Genomic DNA, 13,027 nt, shown 5'->3' with positions numbered 1-13,027 from the left:
TTCACTCACCAGGATTTCCTTCTGCCTAGCTTCACTCACTAGGACTTCCATCTGCCTAACTTGCCAGTTAGGACTTCCCAGTCAAGTATCCAGTCAACCTTGACCTACTTGACTCTTCTTCAATCAATATCTTATTGTCAAACATCTAAACCCAAACCAAGACTCAGCTTGGTTAACCAGGTCAACCTTGACCTGAGGGATGTTGCACCAACAGTCTTCCACTATTCCCATTAGGTATCTACATGAATGGTCAACTAATTGCAATGTCATAGTAGTCAGTTAAATGTTCTAGAGTCATAGCTTCTTACATAACGAGTACGGAAGTAGGCTAACACTGGCTCCCAAGTCGCAGAAAGCCTTCTGTATGAGTTCAGAACCAATTTTACAAGGTATGGGAAAATTTCCTGGATTCTGAAGTTTCGGTGGAATATTTGCCATAAGTAGAGCGCTGTAATTTTCCGTTAATGTTATGGTCTCGAAGTTGCCCTTTTGCTTCCTGTTAGATAAAATATCTTTTAAAAAGTTTGCGAACTTCGACATTTGGTGTAGTTCATCTATCAGTGGTACTTCTACGCAAATTTCCTTAATCTTCTTCTGGAATCGATTGAACTCTTCATCCTTTTGGGATGTTATCAGTTTCTGAGGGAAAGGAATTGTCTGACTTTGTGGGGGAATTTGAAGAGTTCCTTCAACTTTTTTGGTGATCTCCTCTCTATCCCTATTCTGGATCTGATTGGGTATCAGGGGAGAGGGCTCTTCCTTTGAGTCAAGTCCTTTCTGAGTAGTGATTTGGGGGTCTCCCAAAGTTCGTTTGCTCCTCAGCTCGATACGGTTTGTAGTGTTCCACCTGGTTTATATCGGGCTTTCTTGGAAATGTTCCCTGTGCTCTTGAAAAGGACTGGGCTATCTGGTTGTCTTGCATCTTTTGATGTTTTTCAAAATTTTTCAGTCTTTAAGTCAATTGCTTGATCTCATTCTTCATCTCTTTTTACTCTAAGAGAGCTTCTTCGAGCATCTTTTCGATTCTGGACAGTTGTGAAGGTTGTTGTTGTTGATAAGTCTGTTGTCCAGATGAGTAGCTCTGTTATCCAGGTTGATAGCTTTGTTTTGCTTGTCCTTGGTCCTGATTATTTCAGTACGAAAAATTTGGGTGGTTCCTCCATCCAAGATTGTATGTGTTGGAGTACGGATTGTTTTGCTTTTGGTTGTAATTGACTATCACATCGCATTGCTCAAGTTGGTTTATCTGTGCTTGTATTGGCCCTAGGGGCAAGTATCTTGAGCGTGATCCATACATTCGCAAGTTTCGCAAACACATACTATTGCATTGGCCGTGTTGTTTCCCATGGCCTCAAGCTTCTTGGTCAAAGTGTCTAGCTTTGCAGACATGAGTGTGACTGCATCTACGTCGAATTTTCCCGACGCCTTTATTGGATTCCCTGAGAAAGAACTACCAGATCTTTCGGTTGTCCACTAATGGTGGTTCTGTGCCACATTCTCTATGATCTCTTCAGTTTCATCAAGACTCTTGTTCATTAATGCTCCTCCTGCTGCAGAATTAAGGGATACCTTCATGTGACAGTTGATTCCATTGTAGAATGTGTGTAGAACCAACCATCTCTCAAGGCCATGATAGGGGCACTGTATCAGCATACTTTTGAATCTGTCTCATGCTTCAAATAATGATTCTGATTCTATCTATTTGAAGCTTGCAATCAAATTCCTCATGTGGGTAGTTTTGCTTGGCGGGTAGAATTTGTCCAGAAATTTCTGCTCACACTGCTCCCAAGACGTTATGCTATTTGCTGGAAGAGAATTTAGCCACTGCTTGGCTCTGTCTTTTAGGGAAAATCCAAAAAGAAGTAACCTTACTGATTCTGGAGGGACCCCGTTCACTTTCATAGTACCGCAAATCTCGTAGAAAAGCTCTAAGTGATGGTTTGGATCATCGTGCATTCCTTCTCCAAATTGATTCTGCTGAACCATGTGGATTACGACAGCCTTGATTTCAAAATTGTTAGCTTCGATTGGCGGTCGAGTGATGCTAGACCAAACCCCTCGTGCATAAGGTGTTGCGTAATCCTTCACCAGTTTGTTAGCCATTTTTGAAGATTCTTGTTCAGCTTGAAATATTTTTTGTAAGTTTTTTCTTCTCAGGAAAGTCCTATCGATCTCTGGATCGAACGATAGAAGTTGTCCTGAAAGATTAGCTCTTCGTAAGCAAGAACACGATATGGAATATTTTGAGTGTAAAATTAAACAAAACAAAATAAAATGAAATAAAATAAAGAAAAGAGTTAAAATATTATTATTATATATATATATTTAGCATTTTAATAAAAAATACATAAAATAAAGAAAAATAAAAATAAAAATAAAATTATTTATCTTTGAAATGCAGAGTATTAGAAAAATGAGAGATAAAAAAAAAATAAAGTCTAGTATAATCCAATATGATTTTCGCTAATGTTATAGACGCAGTCCCCGGTAACAACACTAAAAACTTGTTACGATTCTGCAAGTACACCGATTCGTCGTCAGTAATAAAGATTATCGATCCCACAAGGACTGGTTATAAGCACTAGCGATGGTTCACTTAGGATTAGTTAAACTATCAATGGTTGTAAGTTATCTAAAGAAAAGAGATTGGGAAGCAGAAATGAGAACTAGTAAAGAGAAAGTAATTAACTTGTTTTATGAAGAGTTCTAGGAGTTCGGTTTCATTATGGTGGTATTGATATATTACGTTCTATCCTTTACTCATTGTCCATCAACATGCATTCGTCGGAAGCTAAATCAACTATCCTTAAGCACTAAATAGAGAAGATCCCTGTGAAATCCTGTTACGGTTAACCCTTGTCACTAGGGCGCCTCGGTAGATCATAAGAACGCAACTCTAATTGGTGTCATTAAGGATAGAAATAAGGATTTGATTTGATCTCTTACTTCCTTGCGGAGAAGTTGCCTCTCTTTTCGAGGAAATACCCTAGATGTCCGTGAACGAGTTACCCTTGTCACTAGGGCCCCTCGGGTATACGATCTAAGATACTCTCTCTACGAGATTAGCAATCCCTACACAATCAATTAATACGATATGGAAATCTAGCAATAAGTCTCATGCATAGTAGTTGAAATAAAGCAAGCAAAATCATCCAATGAATAAAGGCATAAATATGAGTCTTACATCAAAATCAATCCACAACTATTCCCTAATCCTAGAAAAAGGAATCTACTCTATAGACGTCGGAGAAAAACCCGAACACATAATGTAATTAAGCATACAATCCTCAAACAAGAAGAGAGAAAGAGAAAGGATGTTTATCCAACGACGACGAGTGATCTTCGGATCAAATCCTTTGCTTCTGAAGTTGATGTGGTGATGAAGGATCACTGGACGGAGGTCCTGGACGGCGTGGAACGGTACCAAGGCAATTGTCCCTTTAACAACTCGCTCCCCCCTCGAGAAGAAGGGTTAGAACCCTTTTTATAGGGTAGGGCACGACGCCGCGGCACGGTCATGCAGATGTGGCACGGCTGTGCCTTCTTTTGCCTCTGGCCGCACTGCACGACCGTGTGGATCTGGGGCACTGCTCCTGGGACACGGCCGTGTAGGATTGCTCGGTCGTGCATGGCTTGGCTGCTGGTCGTAGGGGGCACGGCCGTGCAGATTTGCACAGTTATGCGCGGATCCATCTCTGTTTGGCCACACGGTCGTGCAAGAGTTGCACGGTCGTGCACTGTTCTTCCTCTGTTTGGCCACACGGTCGTGCAAGGTTGCACGGTCGTGTTCTCTGCCTCGTTCCGATGCGTCAACAATCATTATTTTTGCTCTGAAAGTTTTCTCTGTCAACACAAAACCAAATAAAGAGAAGATCTCCGAACAAAAGAGTATTTATGATTAGTATATTGTAAGAGAGATGATCATGTAAAGAATATATACGCATAAAGTAAGTGAATGTGCGTTAAAACATGCATAAACGATCATAATATTTACGCACATCAGATCAGTCGACCGAACATTGACAATTCTTATAAAAAGAAGCTCGAGGTCCGAGGCTCAGTAAGGGAATCAATTCACCAGTTCATCTCTGTGCAAAGCTGCTCGTGCTGCTACTCTACTACTCGTCTTCAAGCAAGTTGTTGTGTCGTTCAAGTGTCGACCAAACTTCGTCTTCCACTTTTGTCGGTATATTTATTTAAGTTTGCTTTGTACTTAAATTGAAAAGAAGATTGTAGGTTGTTACTATCTTCTACTTGCATTTATATGCATTGCTTCTTTCCGAAGATTTCGGAAAGAAGAATCATGGTGCATTGCCCAACGGTGCGGTCAAGGATCGCGGGTCTTGGAGTAGGAGTTGACGTAGGCTCCGAACCAAGTAACCACCTGAGTTGCCTGTTTTAATTTATGCTGCTTACTTTGATTAGCTTTACGATACAAAAAGAAAAGTTTTTAAAGATTGATATTCACCCCCCTCTATCGCTTTCTATCGATCCTTCATAACATTCGAGGAAGGTTCATGTTATTTTTACAGGGCTATTTACCTCCCTCTAGCCGATCGCCAAGAGTCCTACAGCTAGGACAAATGCCCTTCATGATTTATTCCCTTTCTGAGAGTGTGAGGGCGTTAAGGTGACGATTTCATCTTTTACTCTAATCAATGATATAATATCATCATAGATAAATCACAAATCACATGAGTCTCAATATATATAACTATTTAAGTGGTGAAAGTTAAAGGATGGGAAGCAACATATATTTAAGGAGAAGGTATAAGTACAAGCATTAGGTGAAATATACGATAACTCTAATACAACATGGGATAAGATGATATCAAAGTTGAAAATAGCAGCTGAGAGTGTACTCGGTGAGTCAAAGAAACATGCATCACTAAGTAAAGAATCTTGGTGGTGGAATGAGAAAGTACAAGAGAAAGTGAAGGAAAAACAAATAACCTATAAGGAATTATATATTTGTAAGAACGAGGAAAACTTAAAAAAAATATACAATAGCCAAGAAAGAAGTTAAGAAAGTAGTGAGTGAAGCAAAAAATGAAACTTTTAAAAGATTATATCAAAAATTGGATATAAAAGAAAGTGAAAGAGACATTTATAGAATAGCTAAAGTGAGAGAAAGGAAAACAAGAGATCTTAGCCAAATAAAATGTATTAAAGATAAATGTAATAGGGTATTAGTAAACGATGGAGAAATAAAAGAACAGTGGAAGAGGTATTTTCATAAACTTTTTAATGAACATTTAGGTAACCAACTTAACTTAGGTAATTTAAGTAAGTCAAATGAGCATAGAAATTTTAATTTTTATTGTAGAATTCAAACTTCAGATATAAAATAAACTTTGAATGAGATACACAATGGAAAAGTCGTTGGACCAGACGATATTCCGATAGAGGTATGGAAGTGCTTATGGAAACAAGGTATTGAATGCCTTACAAAATTATTTAACATGATATTGAAAACAAAAAAGATGTCTGATCAATGGAGGATAAGTATTCTAGTTCCCTTATATAAGAACAAGAGAGACGTATAAAATTGTGCAAACTATAGGGGTATTAAACTAATGAGTCATATTATAAACTTTGGGGATAAGTAATAGAAAAAAGATTAAGGAAGGAGATCACAGTGACAGAAAATCAATTTGGGTTTATGCTTGGAAGGTCGACAATAGAAGTTATACATCTTCTTAAACAATTAATTGAAAAATGTCGGGAGCAAAAACAAGATCTACGCATGATATTCATTGACTTAGAAAAAGTTTATGATAAAGTCTCAAGAGAAATTATATGGAGAATTTTAGAAAAGAGAGGTATTAGCATAATATATATTGAACTAATTAAGGATATGCACGAGGATGTAACAGCTAGAGTAAAGACTTCAGGCTGAGTAACTGAAGCATTTCTAATAAAGATAGGGTTACATCAAGGATCAACTCTAAGTCCCTATCTTTTTACACTAATTATGGACGAACTCACTGTGCACATTCAAGACACAGTACCGTGGTATATGCTGTTTGTAGATGATATTATTTTGGTAGATAAAACACGTGAAGGAGTAAATGCTAAATTAAAATCTTGGTGGGAAACACTAGAAGTGAAAGGTTTTAAGCTTAACAGATTAAAGATAGAATATATGAAATTTAAGTTTAACAATATTAGAAGTAATGAAACTATTGTTAAGATAGAAGAGGACGAGTTGCCCAGACCCGAGAGATTTAAATATTTAGGATCATTTTTGCAAAACGATGGAGGGATTGAGAGAGATGTCTTACATAGAATATATGCAGGATGAGTGAAATAGAGGGAAGCGTCGAGTGTTTTATGTGACCATAAAGTACCTCTTAAATTTAAAGGTGAGTTCTATAAAATCGCAGTTAGACCTGCTATGTTATGTGAAGCTGAATGTTGGGCTATGACTCTAGCACATGAGCAGAAGATGAGAGTTGCAGAGATGAGGATGTTAAGGTGGGTGTGTGGACATACGAGGATGGATAAAATAAGAAATGAGAGCATTAGAGAGAAAGTCGGAGTTACATCTATTGAGGAAAAACTCCGATAGACACGTTTAAGATGATACGAATATATATTTAGAAGACCAATAAATGCTCCAGTTAGGCAATGTGAAACTATGATAAACATGCATATCAGACGAGGAAGAGGAAGACCAAAAAATACTTGGTTAGCAACAATAAAATAAGATAAAATTTATTTAAATATAGATGATGATATAATAGGAGATAGAACTTAATGACTAAAAGAATTCATACAGCCGATCTCACCTAATGAGAAAATACTTAATTATTGTTATTGTTATTGTTATTGTTATTGTATCTGTTGGATCGCGGCGACCGGTTAGAAGAGGGTTGAATAACCTAAAAAATTAAACGCAAAATCTTTCTTGAACTTTCTTAGACTAACACTTGCATAAATTAGCTAAGCAGAAAATAACAAAAGAAGAGGCACCGGATTTGACTTAGTTACAACCGGGAAGCTTGTTAATTCAAGGAAGATGATCGCACTAAAAACTCCTTCAGGCGGAGAAGCCTCTTACAACGATGAAGTGCAAAAATAAAGAAGCTAACTAGAAACTGAGCGTACAAGTATTGGAAGTGAATTGCTTGAGTTGTTCTGAAAGCTTCTGGACCAAGGCTGTATTTATAGCCTTAGTTGGGGCGCCCCGAAGGGGCTCCAGACACCCTTGGGGGATAAAACTTTATTCCCCAACGTTCAAATCGCAATTGACGCGTTCTGGTCAAAAAGTCAACTCTGGGTGCCCGGAAGGGTTCCGGGCGCCCTGGAGGGAAAAGTCAACCCCGTTGACTTTTTCAGCCCGAGTCTTCTACTCTGACTCCGTTTGCCTCAGATCGAGTCTTCCGCTCGCTTGGGTGATCTCTGCCATCCGGAATAAGACTCACCCGAACCCAACTTCTGGTCCTCTCGAGCAGGCTTCCGCTCCGGCTTCTTGTCCCTCGGAATCGCCGCGTGCTTCCTTCTCGTCCGCCAGCGTACTCATCCGCAGTCTTCGTCCCTCGGTCGCACCTTGTGCCGATCTTCTCGCTAGTTGTGTCTCTTGCTCCTCGTGCAGTCTTCCGCTCCGGCTTCTCGTTCCTCGGAACCACCGCACGCTTCCTTCTCGTCCGCTGGTGTACTCTTCCGCAGCGCCTCGTCCCTCGGACGCACCAGGTGCCAACATTCTCACTAGCTGCGTCTTCCGCTCGACTATTTGTGCTCCTATGCTCTGCACACTTAGACACAAGGTTAAAAATACACAGGACCTAACTTAACTTGTTGATCACACCAAAACAACCTTGGGGTTTCAACAATCTCCCCCTTTTTAATGTGAGTAACCCAAGTTAAGTTAGGGTAAATAGACATAAAAAAATAAACTAACTATTTTTGCAATAAAGTACAAAAAGATAGAAAAGTTAAATTTTGGTTTACCTCCCCCTAGACTTATACTTTTTCCTTCTCCTCCTTCGATCACAAAAAAATGAGGTTCCGAAAAAAAATCTAAGAGTAAAAAAAAATTATAACTTTCTTAACAAAAATTCTAAGTTGAATAAATTCTAAGTTAGAGAATTTGCACAATTTTCAACCACAATATTCTAAGTTTAAAAAATTTCTAAGTAAAACTTTAAGTAAGAGAATTTTAAAAACAAATTCTGGCTTAAGAAATTTTACAAAAATTTTTGAAAATTATTCTATGTAAAGGTTTTAAGTAGAAATTTCAGAAAAACTTTTAACTTTTATGTAAAAGTTTTATGCAAAAAAAAAAAAAAATCTAAGTAAAAAAAAGTTCTTACTTAAGAAATTTTGAAATTTTTTCTAAGAAAATATTTTAAATAGAAATTTCTAATTTGAGAAAAACTTTTAACTTTTAAGTAAAATTTTTACGCACAAAAAAATTTAAAAAAAAATGTTTAACAAACTTTTCAAAGCATTATTAAATTTTAATCTTAATGCTTCATTAGAAAGTTAATTAAATATTTTATGTCAATATTTTGGCTTCTAAGTCGTGGGGAGGTACTAGGTCTTCTTAGTTATTGGAGCAACAACCACTTCCTTAGACAAAACCTTAAAGAGAAATTTTAATGTTTAATTTTCTCGTTGAAAGCTCTAAATTCGATTAAAGATTTAAGTTAAACAAGACTTAGGAACCCAATATAGGTTTCGGCCTACTGGATTAACTAGAAATTTCTTAGGGACATTTTTCTTTGAAATAATTCTAATATGTCTCTTATGATATCGAAAATACCAATTTAAATTGTTGTATTTTCTAAAATATATTTTATTTGAGCATGCATAATTTTTTAGACTATCTATTTACATTTTAATTTATTATTTTCTGATTTTAATTTTTCATTTTATAATTTTGATTTGTCTAAATCTTCTAATGGGCAAGATTTAGCTAGTAGTACTTTTAAACTTTTATTTTCTTTTTCTAATTTGCAGCAATCTTTTGTTAACAATTTAACAAATTTAAAGATTTTATCGGGATGAAGAGATCGTACCTGACTTACCTTGTCGATCTCGTTGTCCGTGTCTCCCCCTGAAGTGCTGCTTTCTTCCGACGTAGCTCCCCCTTCATCAATACTCTCGATGCTCATTTCGGAAGAGCTTGAATCGTAGTCGTCGTCTTGATGACTCGTCATTAGTGCAAGCCCGGAGCATTCCTCGATAGGGATGGCAACGGGGCGGGGCGGGGCCGGGTTTGCCATTCCCATCCCCGCCCCGTTTTCATTTTTTCGGGTTCGGGGATTCCCCGAACCCGAACCCACGGGTTCGGGGATTCCCCATCCCCGCCCCATTTCTAAATTAATTTATATTATTATTATTATTATTTAATAATAATTAATAATAATAATATTAATATTAATATCAATATCAATAATATTATTATTAATAATATTTTCAAAAATTTTAATATTAATATTAACACTATTATTAATATTTTTTTAAAAAATCATATTAGTATTTATTAATATTAATAATAATAATATTCGGGGCGGGTTCGGGGATGGGGATAGTATTCCCATACCCGCCCCAAACCCGCCCCATCCCCGAAAAATCGGGGATCCCCATCCCCATTTCGGGTTTTCCCCGCGGGGCCCCAAACCCGCGGGGAAAATTGCCATCCCTATTCCTCGACTTCCAATTCGGATGACGTATTGTCCCACGCCGCCTTTAGGGCCTTGCGCTTTTGGACATGCTTCTTACCTTTATCCTTGTCCTTGTTCTTTAGCTTGGGGAAGTTGTCCTTGACGTGGCCTTCTTTGTCGCAGTGGTAGCAGCGGATCACCATTTTCTTTTTACCCTGCGGATGGTTAGAGGTTCTAGATTTACAAAGTTTTTAAAATCTTCTTACCATCATTACCATTTCCTCGTTGTCGAGAGAAGACTCTGACTTAGGTTCGTCTCTCGATGCTTTGAGAGCGACATTATGTTGGGCTCCTTCGAACCTGCACATCTTGATTCGTGCATTTCATATGTTGAGAAAAATTCTTCTAATGTAATTTTTTCTAAGTCTTTTGAAATATAAAAGGCATCTACTAGTGACGCCTATTTTGAATTTATCGGAAAAGAATTTAACGCATACCTGAGTAATCTCGGTTACTTACCTTTTCTCCGAGATTCGAAAGTCCGATAACGATTTCTTTAATTCTCGAGTGCAGATGTGCAACTCTCTCGTCTTCCCCAAGTTGCAGGCTCTCGTCTAGCGAGCTTGGCTTCAGACGTCCCTTCGTGCAACTCAAGGAACTTCTCCCAAAGTTCCTTCGCGGAGTTGTAGTTGCCGATTCGGTTGACTTCTTGTGGCAGAAGAACGCTTAGCAGATGGTATTCTGCTTTTCTGTTCGCCACGTAGTCGACCTGCTCCTTTTTCGTCCATCGATATTTTTCTTTGCCCTTTGGAGCTACAAAATTAAATTCCATTATTAAAATTAACTCAAAATCTGTTGTAAAAAATATCTGCATTCGCTTTTTCCAGGTAGCGAAATCCCCTTCAAATTTCGGCGGGTAGATACTTGGTCCGGCCATTATCTTTGCTTCGATTGACGGTTAGTCCTCCTGAAGCGCCTTGGCTTTGATACCACTTGTTGGATCGCGGCGGCCGACTAGAAGGGGGTTGAATAGCCTGAAAAATTAAACGCAAAACCTTTCTCGAACTTTCTTAGATTAACACTTGCATAAATTAGCTAAGCAGAAAATAACAAAAAGAAGAGGCACCGGATTTGACTTGGTTATAACCAGGAAGGTTGTTAATCCAAGGAAGATGATTGCACTAAAAACTCCTTCAGGCGGAGAAGCCTCTTACAACGATGAAGTGCAAAAATAAAGAAGCTAACTAGAAACTGAGCGTACAAGTTTTGGAAGTGAATTGCTTGAGTTGTTCTAAAAGCTTTTGGACCAAAGCTGTATTTATAGGCTTGGTCGGGGTGCCCTGGGGGATAAAACTTTATCCTTAACGTTCAGATCGCGATTGACACGTTTTGGTCAAAAAATCAACTCCGGGCGCCCAGGAGGGAAAAGTCAACCCTGTTGACTTTTCCAACCCGGGTCTTCTGCTCCGGCTCCGTTTGCCTCAGACCGAGTCTTCCACTCGCTTGGGTAATCTCTGCCATCCGGAATAGGACTCACCTTAACCCAACTTCCGGTCTTCTCGAGCAGGCTTCCGTTCCAGCTTCTCGTCTCTCGGAATCGCCGTATGCTTCTTTCTCGTCCGTCAGCGTACTCATCCGCAGTCTTCGTCCCTCGATCGCACCCGGTGCCGACCTTCTCGCTAGCTGCGTCTCTTGCTCCTCGAGCAGTCTTTCGCTCCGGCTTCTCGTCCCTCGGAACCACTGCAAGCTTCCTTCTCGTTCGCCGGTGTACTCTTCCGCAGCGCCTCGTCCCTCGGACGCACCACGTGTCATCCTTCTCGCTAGCTGCGTTTTCCGCTCGACTACCTGTGCTCCTAAGCTCCTGCACACTTAGACACAAGGTTAAAAATATACATGACTTAACTTAACTTGTTGATCATATTAAAATAACCTTAAAGTTTCAACAGTATCATCATCAAAGATATATATTTGATAAATTAACTACAAAATAAATCCTCAAAGTACAATCATGTCATACCTCATCTAAGGTATGAGCTAAAAGTCCTTAGTCGTGGACTACGACAATAAAGTATCGGTAAAGTGGAGAAAAATCCCAATCCCATTCTTAATTTTGCATGCAGTCTCTCTATCCAAAAAATTTTGTTTCCACTCCCTACATGCAAAGTTTCCTTTACTTCAACTCCCCTCATGTAAATATCATGATCTAATTGCCCTCAGATTTTTTAGGTATAAAAAGTCCAAGAATGAGTATAATTCTTCTTAAAGTCGGCATTTTATACTAGAATCGAGTATATTTTCTATCAAAATTATCTCTCATATTTTTTAGGTATAAAAAATTTAAAAACGAGTATAATTCCTGTTAAATTCAGTATTTTACATTAGAATCAAGTATATTTTCTATTAAATTGAGCATGATTTTTTCCCTGCTTAATATAATTTCTCCTAAATTTAGTACTATTTAAACAAAATTTAGTATATTTTCATCCAATTGAGTATCATTTAAAGAAAATCGTGTATATTTTCTATCAAAATTAACTCTCATATTTTTTTAGGTACAAATAGTCTAAAAACGAGTATAATTCCTATTAAATTCAGCACTTTAAACTAGAATCGAGTATATTTTCTATTAAATTGAGCATAACTTTTTTCTTAATATAATTCCTCCTAAATTCAGCACTATTTATCATTTAAAGAAAATCTAGTATATTTTTCATCCAATTGAGTATCATTTAAAAAAAAATCTAATATATTTTCTATCCAATTAAGATGAAAAAATAATCGTACTCAATTTGATAAAAAATATACTAGATTTTAAATTTAATGTACTAAATTTAAGATGAATTATACTGATTCTTAAATTTTTATATCTAAAAATATTACAGATAATTAGATAAATATATTGAGTGAAAATAAAAAATTTGGAAAGTAAGAACGGCATGTAAAATTATATGTGTCATTGAGGATTGCACGTAAATTTTCTCATAAAGTATCATGTAAATCAAGATCGACCGCGGCTACTCACGGCACTCCAATTCATGTGTACGGTCATGTACTATAATATAAAGGTAAGTTAAGAATTTTTACTTTTAGATTTTCTTTTCATTTATCACAATTATTAAATTCTTAATTCATATTCATAATAAGGTAAAGGTGAATATGAAGGTGCAAGTAACAACAATATTGCAAAATCAACACTACGAAAGGTTTTGGGGTTAATTCTCATTGGGTATTTGATCTTCTCTAAATAAAGGATTATTATGCTAGGATAAAATATAAGATTAAACAAATCGAAAAGACAAGTATGCTCAGAACATTCATTTAATTTTTAAAACACTCATTCACATCTTCATTGTTATATGAGATCCATGTGAAGTAACATCAATTATTTATCTAATGACTCAATTATTTTAACACTC

At 37.3% G+C, this 13,027-nt stretch overlaps 1 non-coding gene across 1 annotated transcript; it reads left to right on the top strand.

Annotated features, from left to right (window-relative positions):
• The first annotated feature begins 1,624 nt into the window (after window positions 1-1,624).
• LOC121988216 lies at window positions 1,625-1,734 on the top strand. The gene has a single exon (XR_006113951.1). It is a non-coding gene; the product is annotated as a small nucleolar RNA R71 (small nucleolar RNA).
• The last annotated feature ends 11,293 nt before the right edge of the window (window positions 1,735-13,027 follow it).

Source organism: Zingiber officinale, chromosome 5B (assembly GCF_018446385.1).
Source record: "Zingiber officinale cultivar Zhangliang chromosome 5B, Zo_v1.1, whole genome shotgun sequence".
Taxonomy (NCBI): domain Eukaryota; kingdom Viridiplantae; phylum Streptophyta; class Magnoliopsida; order Zingiberales; family Zingiberaceae; genus Zingiber; species Zingiber officinale.
Note: the sequence above shows the minus strand (reverse complement) of the source record. Positions and strands in the feature narration are given on the sequence as shown.